We start from the raw sequence: 12,575 nt of genomic DNA on the forward strand, positions 1-12,575 counted from the left end.
ACAATTATATAGTCAATTAATCTTCGACAAAACAGGAAAGAATATCCAATGGGAAAAAGTCTCCTCAACAAATAGTGTCAGGAAAAAAACTGGACAGCAACAGGCACAAGAATGAAACTGGACCACTTTCTTACACGATGCATGAAGATAAACTCAAAATGGATTAAACATCTAAATGTGAGACAGGAAACCATTAAAATCCTAGAAGAGAAGAGAACACAGGCAGTAACTTGTCTGACATTGGTCACAGCAACTTTTTTCTAGATAGGTCCCCTGAGGCAAGGGAAATAAAAGCAAAAATAAACTATTGGCACTACATCAGAATAAAAATTTTCTGCACAGCAAAGCAAACAATCAACAAAACTAAAAGGCAACCTATGGAATGGGAGACAATATTTGCAAATGACATATCCAATGAAGGGTTGGTATCCAAAATACATAAAGAACTATACAACTCAACACCAAAAAAACAAATAATCCAATTTAAAAATGGGCATAAGACATGAGCAGACATTTCTTCAAAGAAAGCATACACAGGGGCGCCTGGGTGGCTCAGTCGGTTGAGCGTCCGACTTCGGCTCAGGTCACGATCTCACGGTTCGTGAGTTCGAGCCCCACATCGGGCTCTGGGCTGATGGCTCAGAGCCTGGAGCCTGCTTCCGATTCTGTGTCTCCCTCTCTCTCTGCCCCTCCCCCATTCATGCTCCGTCTCTCTCTGTCTCAAAAATAAATAAACATTAAAAAAAAAAAAAAAAAAAAAAAGAAAGCATACACAGATAGCCAACAGACACATGAAAAGATGCTCAATATCACTTATCATCAGAGAAATGTGAATCAAAACCACAATCAGATATCACCTCACATCTGCCAGAATGGCTAAAATCAACAATATAAGAAACAATAAGTGTTGGGAAAGATGTGGAGAAAAGGAACCCTCATGCACTATTGGTGGGAATGCAAACTGGTGCAGCCACTCTGGAAAACTGTATGGAGGGTCCCCCAAAAAGTTAAAAATAGAACTACCCTATGATCTAGCAATAGCACTACTGGGTATTTACCCAAAGAATACAAAAACAGTAATTCAAAAGGATATATGCACCCCTGTGTTTATAGCAGCATTATTTATAATAGCCAAGATATGGCTGCAGACCAAGTGTCCATAGATTGATGAATTGAAAAAGAAGATGTGGTATACATATACAATGGAATATTATTCAGCCATAAAAAGAATGACATCTTGACATTTGCAACAACACAGATGGAGCCAGAGAGTAAAATGCTAAGCAAATAAGTCAGAGAAAGAGAAATACCATATGATTTCATTTATTTGTGGATTTTAAGAAACAAAACAAACTTGCAATAGGAAAAAAAGAGAGAGAGAGAGAGAGAGAAGAAAAGACGCTTAACTGTAGAGAACAGTTACCAGTTACCATACCCCTGATGGTTACCAGCAGGGAGGTGGTGGGGGGGGATGGGTGAAATAGGTGATGGGGATGAAGGAGTGCCCTTGCTGTGATGAGCACTGGGTGACATATGGAATTGCTGAATCACTATATTGTACACTTGAAACTAATATTACACTATATGTTAACTATACTGAAATTAAAATAAAAACTTAAAAAACAAAAAAAGAGAGATTGTCCAAATGGGCAAAAATCCTTAGAACTAATGTCGTACCTAACAGTGAGAAACTGGATGCTTTTCCCCTAAAATTGGGAACAAGGCAAGGATGACTTCTCTCACCATTCTTTTTTATTTTTTTTTTTTTTCCATTTCATCTGCCTGGGTGGCTCAGTCAGTTAAGCGTCCAACTCCAGTTCAGGTCATGAAATCACGGTTTGTGAGTTCAAGCCCCACATAGGGCTCTCTGCTGTCAGCACAAAGTCTGCTTCAGATCCTCTGTCCACCTTTCTCACTGACTCCCTCTCTCACTCTCTCTCAAAAATAAATAAATAAGTCATATATATATATATATATATATATATATATATATATATATGTTATATATGTATATAAAGTAGGAGAAATATATATAAATTTATATAAATATATAAATAAATAAATAATCCATATATATGTTATATATATATATAAAGTAGTAGGAGAAATATATATAAATTTATATAAATAAATAAATAAGCCATATATATATATAAAGTAGTAGGAGAAATATATATAAATTTATTTATTTATTTATTTATTCATTTATTTATTTATTTATGATAGTATTAAAGTCCAAGAGGTATTGGACTGGACTGGACTGGCCCTTATGTGGTCTCTAGTGCTTGGGAGGAGGCAGAACTGAGTCTCCAGGAATGTGAAAACATTATCTCAAAAAGACAGCAGCAGCTACCGTGTCAAGTTTGACAGCCCAAGCCACACCCAGGGCATACACACAGCTGTGTGGTCGGGCTTGGGCTCTAGCTCTGGGGGAAGAACAGGGGGTGAAAACAGCTTTGTGACAACTGAGCAAAGAGGAGCCAGCACAGAAGGGTCTGGTGGGAGGAAAGGGGAAGGTGAAGGAAGGAATCTTGCTCTCCTTTCTCCTCCTACTTAGTGGCTGAGGAGTGTGACCCCAGCAAGGGGCCAAAGTAGGAGGTACCTACTTGGATCCCATTAGGGAGAGGCCACTCCAGGACTGGTTAACTGGCATTGCCAGGCAGTGAAGTACCAGCCATAAGAATAGAGACAAGCTGTTCCAATTTCTGCACTGCTTGTTTCCCGGCCTCTAGTACTTTCCTCGTGATTGTCTCCTGGCTTTCATAATCCAGGATGACTTCCTTGGTGTTGAGGGAGAAGCCAAAGCCTCAAAGTCCATGGCGCTTTGCAACTAGAACTTCTGGTACTGTGCTCATGCCGACAGCATCTGCCCCCACCCAGCTTCTGCAGCAGGTGAGGCCACAGTCTCATAGGTGGGGCCTGCCACCATCACACACGTGCCTTGCTGAAGCTTTCTCTGCCCCCCCATTTGTTTCCAGGCACCGTGAGCCTTCTGCCTCACATCCCGGTCATAGGCCTCAGACATGACAGGGAAACAAGTTCCAAACCTGTCATCATTGGGCCTTCTGAGAGGGCTCGAACCACAGAAACCAGGTAGGTTGATGTGATGACAGATCAGCATGATGTCTCCAACCTCAAACTTGGAGCTGCATCAGTGACCACCAGGGTGTCCACACCCGGAAGGCAGAAAACCCTCACTGGGATTGTCACCTTTGAGAGCAGATCACCTTCATCCCTGTGGAACCCGCCTGCATCATCACTCAGGATCTGCCATTCAGGAATGCAGACACATGGGTGTTTGGCTGGCACTGTGCTTTGGGGAAAGTTTGGTATCTCACTCTAGTGAAGATCTAGGCCCGAGTCAACTGATTGGCCAGATCTCCTAACCCAGGACCACAGATCGCTGCCACTCGAGGCCAGTGTTTGGTGTGGCACAGGGGCCATTTTGCAGTTCTGATATTCTTCATATGTAAATCCATTCTCCCTGGTCCCACAGACTCCCTCTCCGGGAGCCTGCCCTTCTATACTCGGATACACTCTGCTGAGCTGTTGTCGCTGGGTAGGGTGAGGCGCATGGTCGTTCTCTCACCCCTCTTTTTTTTTTCCAAATGTTTATTTATTTACTTTTGAGAGAGACAGCATGAGTGGGGGAGAGGCAGAGAGAGAGGGAGAAAGAGAAACTCAAGCAGGCTCCCCACTGTCAGCACAGAGGCGGATGTGGGGCTCAAACTCACGAACCATGAGATCACAACCTGAACCCAAATCAAGAGTCAGTCCCTTAACTGACTGAGCTACCCAGGTGCCCCGTTCTCTCACCCCCCTTAATCAACCTTGTGCTAGGAGTCCTAGTTACTACAATAAGACAAGAAAAGGAAATAAAAGATATGCAGACGGGGGGCACCTGGTGGCTTAGTTAGTAGTAGGGCATGCCACTCCTGATCCCAGGGTTGTGAGTTCATGTATGTCCCCTAATGGGCTTAGAGCTTACTTAAAAGAAAAAGAAAAAAAAAAAAAAGATACGCAGATTGGGAAGGAGTTACAGGCGACATGATTATCTATGTAGAAAATCCCAAAATGACTTCTGGAGTTAATAAATAAATATAGCAAAGTGTTAACTCATACTGATGTAAACAAATGATTAAATAAATAAGTGAATAGGGGAGAAGTGATAAATCTCCTGTGCAGAAGAATTCCAAATAATTTATGTTAAAGTCCTAAACCGCAGTACTTGTGACTGTGACTTTACTTGGAAAGTCTTTGCAGATGGGATCAAGTTAAGATGAGATCACTAGGGTGGGCCCCCATCCAATATAATTGGTATTCTTATAACAGAGGGACACAGACAAAGACAACAGGGGAAGAACACCTGGTGCCAGTGGAAGCAGGCACACTGGAGTGTTACATAACAAACCAAGGAACCCCAAGGTTTGCCAGCAGCACCAGAAGCTAGGAGGGGGCACAGATGAACTTCTCTAGAAACTTCAGAGAGATGGGTCACCTAGGTAGCTCAGTTGATTGGACATCCGACTTCAGATCAGGTCATGATCTCACAGTTGGTGAGTTTGAGCCCCATGTCGGGCTCTGTACTGACAGCTCAGAGCCTGGATCCTGCTTCAGATTCTGTGTCTCCCTCTCTCTCTGCCCCTCCCCAACTCACCCAGGCGCGTGTGCTCTCTCTCTCTCAAAAATAAATAAACATTTAGAAACTTCAGAGAGAACATGGCCTTGCTGACACCTTGATTTCAGACTTCCAGCCCCCAGAACTGTGAGAGAATAAATTTCTGTCATTTTAAGCCACCTAGTTTGTGTTAGTTTGTTACTCAACCCTAGAAATTATTACACCCCCTGAAGAAGCCTGAACATAACTCCCTACTCCTCCTCTATGTGTATGTTGGACATAGTGACTTCTTTCTAAAGATAACAGTATGGAAAGAGGGAAAAAGAATACTTTGACCGTGGAGAAACCTGACCACCTCAGCCAGGGGATTAAGGTCAGTATCAACAATGATAACTCATACTGATGGTGTGTACCTTGATATGATATAATGAACATGGGTCTTTTTCTCTGTGGTTGTCTTCCCCAAAACCTATAATGTCAAGCTAACCATGAGAGAAACATTGGAGAAATTCCAGTAGAAGAGCATGGTACAAAAGGGACTAGTGCTCCTCAAAATTGTCAAGACCCTCAAAACCAAGGAAAGTCTGAGAAACTCTCATAGCCAAGAAGAGCCCAAGGAGATAACGCATGGCAATATGGTATCTTGAATGGGATCCTGAATCAGAAAAAGGACATTAGGTAAAAATCAAAATCCATTTAAAGTTTCTGAAAAGACAATAAAACACAAATACTGCCAAAATGTCAATATTCTAAAAAAAAAAAAAAATTTGTAAAAGTTAACAGCATTTTTTAAAAGGGGATCAAGTTTATTGTGGTATTTGCTCTAGAAAAATTTATCAATGGATCCTTATACCAGCTCTAGTGGTCACTATAATAGGTCAATTGTTTTTCACTGAAGTTTTGTGTTCTTTGTAGCAAGATTGTTCCAAGTGACTCCTTTACTTGGTGATTGTGGATGAAAAATGAGATCCAGAAAGCTAATCTGGCCAGGTGATCCCTTAGAAATATACAGAAAGAATGAAATCCTGACTAACACAGAGCAGTTGTATATCTGTATATCTGTATAATCATTTTAGTTAAAAAAATCGTCTTTATAGGGGAAATACTATTTTTTCACTACACATTACATTATGGAAACTAAGGCACGGAGAAATTTAATAATCTGCCCAGATCATATAGCAAGTAAGTGGTCTAGCTGAAATTTGAGTCTAAGTTCCAGACTCTGGATCTAGACACTCTAGCATAGCGTGGGAAGCCAAACTGTAATAGAGAATTTCATGATACTTTATGAAATCAGAAGAAGAGGAAGTCTGAAGGGATGTTTTATGCAAGTCATAATAAACTATCCCAACCCCACAACTTAGTACATTTTTAGAGAAAGCATAGCATAGGGATTCAAAATGTGGGCTCTGGAACCAGGCTGCCAGAGCCCAGATCCCAGCTCTGCCGCTATCTTGCTGTATGATCAAGGCAAGTTACTTAGCTTCTGTGGTCAGCACAATAATGTTGTCTCTAAAGATGTCCATGTCCTAATCCCCAGAACCTGGGAATATGTTAGGTTACATAGCGAAGGAGAATTAAAGTTGCAGATGGAATTAAAGGGACTAAAGAACTGACCTTAAGATAAGGAGATTGTCCTGGGTTTCCTGGGGTAGGCCCAATGGGATCACAAAGGTCCTTAAAAGTGGATGAAGTCCCCAGAGAAAAAGAGATGTGACAATAGAAGCAAGATCGAAGTGATAATGTATGAGAACTCAGTCCACCAATGCTGGCTTTAAAGTCGGAAGGGAGAGGGTGCCTGGGTGGCTCCATCCATTGAACCTCCGGCTCTTGAGTTCAAGCCCTGTATTGGGCTTTACACTGACAATGCACAGCCTGCTTGGAATTCTTTCTCTACCCTCCCCCCATCTCAAAATGGATAAACTTAAAATAATAATAATAATAATAAATAAATAAAAGACCAAAGCAAAAAAAAGTTGGAAGGGAACCATGAGCCAAGGGATGCAGGCAGCCTCTAAAAACTGCAAGGAAAGGGCACCTGGGTGGCTCAGTCTGTTAAGTGTCCTACTTTGGCTCAGATCATGATCTCATGGCTCAAGAGTTCAAGCCCTGCATCCGGCTTTGTGCTGACAGTGCACAGAGCCTGCTTGGGATTCTCTCTCTCTCTCTCTCTCTCTCTCTCTCTCTCTGCCCCTCCCTCACTTGCACTTTACTCTCTCTCTCTCTCTCTCTCTCTCTCTCTCTGATAAATTAACTTTAAAAAATAATAATAAAATAGAAAAATAAAAGCTGCAAGGAAACAGATTTTGCCTTAAAGACTTCCGGAGGAAAGCAGCCTCACTTACACCTTAATTTCAGTCCAGTGAGACCTATTTCAAACCTCTGACCTCAAGAACTCTAAGATAAATTTCTGTTGTTTTAAGTCACGTAGCTTGTGGTGTTTTATTATAGTAGCAGTGGAAAGCTAACACACCTTCTCCATTTCACAGTTTCCTCACTTATAAAATAAAGTTTTCTCATTATCTCTATTATTGTGAAATTAGAAAAGAAAATATAGGGGCACCTGGCTGGCTCAGTTGGCAGGGCATGCAACTCTTAATCTCAGAGTGGTGAGTTCAAGTCCCACGTTGGGTGTAGAGATGGAAGGAAGGAAGGAAGGAAGGAAGGAAGGAAGGAAGGAAGGAGAGGAAGGAAGGAAAGGAAGGAAGATAGGAAGGAGAGGAAGGAAGGAAAGGAAGGAGAGGACGGAAGGAAAGGAAGGAAGAAAAAAAGGAAGGAAGGAAGATGGGAAGGAAGGAAGGAGAAAAGAAAAGAAGGAAGGAAGGAAGGAAAAAAGGAAGGAAGGAAGAGGAAGGAAGGAAAGGAAGGAAGATGGGAAGGAAGGAAGGAGAAAAGAAAAGAAGGAAGGAAGGAAAAAAGGAAGGAAGGAAGGAGGAAAAAGAGAGAGTGAGAAAGAGATAAAGAAAATACAGATAGAACCATAAAAGAATGCCCAGCACATAGTAAATTGCTGAAAAATGCTAGAAAAATAGTAAATATAAACAACTGAGGGAAGAAACCACAACAGATGCTAAAAAGATTAAATGAAATGTTGTTCAGTAACAGGATGTCAGAATGGTGACCAAGCGTTACCCCATAGTTTACATACTAAATGCAAAAAGGGGAAGCATCTTTACAATGGAGAAATCTAGCAACCACCATCTAAACTCAGTCTTCAAACATAACATCGCCAGAGGTAGAACAACCTAACACTGATGTCCCTCCTGATAGGAGGCAACGTTAAAGTACATTATCTTTGAAATATTTCTTACCAGAAAAGTTAACCTGAATCTAATCAAGCTGTAGAGCTGACTTTCAGTTGGCAGGAAATACAAAGAATAGAGGAAGAAGTTAAATAACAACACGAAGAAACACCGAGATAAATCCGGAATGTGGGGACACCGTAGAACTGCCCTTGTCTCTTCAAAAATGTTGCATCATAAAATAAAAAAGGCTGTGAGGGAGTGGTTCTCTCCTCCACAAAGTCGTTCAGGAGACCAGGCCTACCCCATCTGTGATGCTGCCATCACTAACACACCTCCTATAAGGAAGAGAAAGGGGACGTGCAGAATCTTTCATGGTGGCTTTTAATAGATCACCTGAGAAAGTGGTACCCATCAGCTTCCACTGGCATTTCTTTGACCATAACTTCACTTGACCCCCACCTAACTGCAGGAGGGTTGAGAAAGTGGCTGGAATCTTGGAGAAAAGAGGAAAGGGGTTCAGGGTGCATCTAGCCAGCCTCCCCACACATATAACACCCTTTTACCCTTCCAGGAGTGCAGGTCTCAGCATGGCCTCTGCCAAGGAATCCTGAGCTGTGCACTCCCTCAGTCCTGAGCCCTTTCTCCATCTGACATGGACCGGTAACCCAGTGTCCTCCTTTCTCTCCTCATCCCCCATAGTGAGTCAGTCTCCAAAGACCAACATCTCCAACCTTACGTATCTCTAAATAGCCATCACCTCTCTGACCACAACTGCCAGGGCTCAGTGCATCAGCCTCCCATCTGGCCTCCCTTCATGCAAGGCTCTTGCTCTGAAAGGATTTATATTCTTGTGTAAGGCTGAAAGTGAGCAAATAAATAAAAAGACAAAATAATTTAAGATGATGGTAGGTGGTAGGTACGAAGGAAGCAGAGGCTGAAGTGATAAAGAATGACTATCTAGGGGTGGGGAAGAAGAGCTAAATTACACAGGGTGGTCAGTGAAAGCCACCCTGAGGACATAGCTGTGGCAGATAGCGATACCCAGAATCATCCAGAAGAACACTATTTCCATTCTGTGTAAACCCTGACACTCCCTCTTCAACTCCCTCTTCCATGTTCCCTCCACTTGAAGTTGGACAGGTCTTTTGACTTGCTCAACTAATAAAGTACAGCAGAAGTGATGCTATGTGACTTCTGTCATAAAAGACAATACAGCTGGGGCGCCTGGGTGGCTCAGTTGTTTAAACGTCCAATTCTTGATTTTGCTCAGGTCATGATCTGAGCGTTTGTGAAATCGAGCCCCATGTCAGGCTCTGCACTGACAGTGTGGAGCCTGCTTGGGATTCTCTCTCCCTCCCCCCCTCTCTGCCCCTCCCCCACTCGTGCATGCTCGAGCTCCGCCTCTCTCCCTCTCTCAAAATAAATAAATAAACTTAGGGAAAAAAAGTGAAAGACAATACAGCTTCCATCTAAATCTTTTGGGACACTTCTCTAGAAACCAAGCCACATGAACAACCAAGGCCCCCCAGGCTTCCACGCTGCCCGCCATGTGGGTAAGCCATCTAAGAAGCAGATCCCTAGTTCTCTGGTGATTTGCCCCAGCTGATGCTGCTTGGAACAAAAATGCATCTTTCCCATCAAGCCAAGCCCAAATTACAGATATATAAGCAAAATAAATGACTTCTGTTTTGAAGCCACTGAGTTTTGGAAGGTTTCATTAGAGAGCAATAGTACTGGACTGAGTCCTAAATACTAAGGAGCCAGCCATGAGGAAATCCTCACGGAGCATTTTAAGCATTGCCAACAACAAATCCTGTGGTGCTGAGACAGGAACAAGCTTAGCAAGCTGAAGGAACAGACACAGCCGTGGGGCTGAGGGAGAGAGCAGCACACGTGTGACTGGAGAGAACGGCTGAGCCCACATTGCACAGAGCCTCGCTCACCATGGGAAGAAGTTAGAAACGAATCAAAAGTGCAGTGGGAGTCTTTGGAGCAAAGTGAGAGGGGATTTGTCTCGTCCTTGAAAAGACAGCTCTGGCCGCTGTGAGGAGGGCTGTCTGTAGGCAGGCAAGCGTGGAAGCAGGGAGACCAGTTAGCAGACCACTGCACTTGTCCACGATGTCCATAGAGGCAGCAGGCCCTACTGATGGAAATGATAGGAAGTGAGGGAGAAGGAAAAATAAACACAAACTTCTAGGTTTTTCTCTCAAGCAGCCTGGTGAATAACAATGGTACTGGCTGGATGAGGAAGGCTTGGGGAAGAGCAGAGAGGGTAGTGGTGGGGGGAGACTTCCCGTTCCCTCAGGATGTTGGATTTCGATGTGGTTAGAGAAAGAATTCAAGCTGGTTAAATAATTCTCACTAAGCAGTTATGGGCAGGCTAGTACAGAGCTTCTGGGTCTGATGGGAGTGGAAATTCTGATAAGTACTTGGCTTTTCTTAAGAATTCCTTTCTGGTTTTCGTTTGCCTATATAGCTTTAAGAACCTCCATGCAGAGTGTGGTTGTTAAAATTGCTGTGGCAAACATCCCAGTTGGAAGCTGAAACACACCCAAAGGAGGAAATTGAACTCAACATGGAGGGGACCCAGCCAGGCACTTTCCCAAACCATACTCCATTAGCCAGTCTGGAGAAGAGCTCCTGAGTGTCCAAGAGGAGGGAACTGGGCTTTAGGTGTTCACTGAAAGAATGACTAAAAAAAGAGGGCAAAGAACAACGAGCTTCTGGAAGGACTCTCAAAGCAGGAAAAGACCTAAGCTGCTAGAAAGCTGCTGGATCTCCTATGGGGAGAGGGAGAAGGAGGGGTACGGGGTGGCCCCAGAGGAGAAGAAGGGATCCTAGGCCAGGCCACAACTATATGTCTTCCTCACCTTTCCTTCCTTGCCTTTTTCCTTACTTCCTCCCCTTTCTTCTCCAGCCACAGTTGGAGGAGCTTGCCCATTCCATTCAACTCTCTCCTTCCACAGGATGCACCACTCCCAGAGCTGAGAAGGAAGGTTACTCTCTTCACCTGGTCTTCAACAAAGATCATTCATCCATCTTGGGCTTCTTGGAGATCACATCACAGGATCCCATGTTGGACCGGTCAGCAGAGGGAAGCAGGGTGTTCAGCCAGTCTCTATACAGGCAAAGAATGGGCAATCACAACAGCAGGGATGGGTCACTCAGTGACCTGAGTCCCTTTGCCGATTCCCACTCAGAGTCCCAATTCCACTAACTCCTCTTGTCTGTATTTTTCATGTTTGTTCAATTTTTTCCCAACTGTCTCCTCCAAGGGCTCACAGTACCTACTGCCCAAATATTACTTCTTCACTCTCTCTCCAAAATATGGCAAGGGGTCTCAAGAGCCAATGATAACACATACCTGGACATTGCTTCATTTATTCATTCAATAAGTCTAGGGACGCCTGGGTGGTTCAGTCAGTTAAGTGACCGGCTTTGGCTAAGGTCATGGTCTCTCAGTTTGTGAGTTCGAGCCCCACATCGGGCTCTGTGCTGACAGCTCAGAGCCTGGAGCCTGCTTTGGATTCCATGTCTCCCTCTCTCTTTGCCCCTCTCCTGCCCACACTCTGTCTCTCAAAATAATAAATATTAAAAAAATAAGTCTTTATTGAGCTCCTACCACATAGGATTATTAAAAAGGCTTGACAGTGATCCAAGTGAAAGATAATGGAAACTTGGACCAGTATGGAGGTAATGAAAAGTGGTTGGATGGTAGATATATTCTGAATGGTGGAGCAAACAGGATTTCCTAATGGACTGGACATGAGGTGTGAAGGAAGAAGGGAAGGATGCATGGGGTGCCAGGCTGGCTCAGTCTGTGGAGCATATGACTCTTGAGCTCAGGGTCATGAGTTTGAGCCCCACATTGGCCATAGAATCTACTTAAATTAAAAAAAATTTTTTTTAATTTTTTTTTTTTCAACATTTTTTAATTTATTTTTGGGACAGAGAGAGACAGAGCATGAACGGGGGAGGGGCAGAGAGAGAGGGAGACACAGAATCGGAAACAGGCTCCAGGCTCTGAGCCATCAGCCCAGAGCCCGACGCGGGGCTCGAACTCACGGACCGAGAGATCGTGACCTGGCTGAAGTCGGACGCTTAACCGACTGCGCCACCCAGGCGCCCCAAAAAAAATTTTTTTAAAGAAGAAGAGAGGGGCACCTGGGTGGTTCAGTCGGTCAAGTGTCCGACTCTTGATTTTGGCTCAGCTCATAATCTCACAGTTTGTGAGATGGAGCCCCGTGTTGGGCTCTGCACTGTCAGTGCTTGGGATTCTCTCTCTCTCTGCCCCTCCCCACCCCCACTAAATAATCATTTTTTTAAAAAAAGAAGAGAAGGATGCCTCCAAGTTTTTGGCCTATATATCTTAAAGAGGCTATGCCTCTGTATTGCCATTTTCTGCCATAGGAAAGACTGCAAGACAAGTAAATTGAAAGAAATAAATCAATGGGGACATGTTAAGTTTGAGATGCTTATTTAGACATTCCAGTGGTAATATTCAGATAGCAGTCCAAAGTTCCTGAGAAAGGTCCAGGCTATATAAGTAAAAATTTTCAAAACCTTAGCCTGCCTTTCTCTGTTCATAAGTAAAAAGAAATATTGGAATTAGAGGAGCCTACAGAATCTCAACCAGTAAACATCAGGAAGCATAAGATTAAGCAAGATATCTGGAAATACTGTGACTAACATTGCCTGACAGAGTTGGAGAG

The 12,575-nt window shown here is 43.4% G+C and overlaps 1 pseudogene; it reads right to left on the bottom strand.

The window, feature by feature from the left end:
* Positions 1-2,642: 2,642 nt before the first annotated feature.
* Positions 2,643-10,894, bottom strand: LOC132684226 (purine nucleoside phosphorylase pseudogene; annotated as a pseudogene).
* Between the last annotated feature and the right edge of the window lie 1,681 nt (positions 10,895-12,575).

Source organism: Panthera onca, chromosome C2, assembly GCF_046562875.1.
Source record: "Panthera onca isolate mPanOnc1 chromosome C2, mPanOnc1 haplotype 2, whole genome shotgun sequence".
NCBI lineage: Eukaryota > Metazoa > Chordata > Mammalia > Carnivora > Felidae > Panthera > Panthera onca.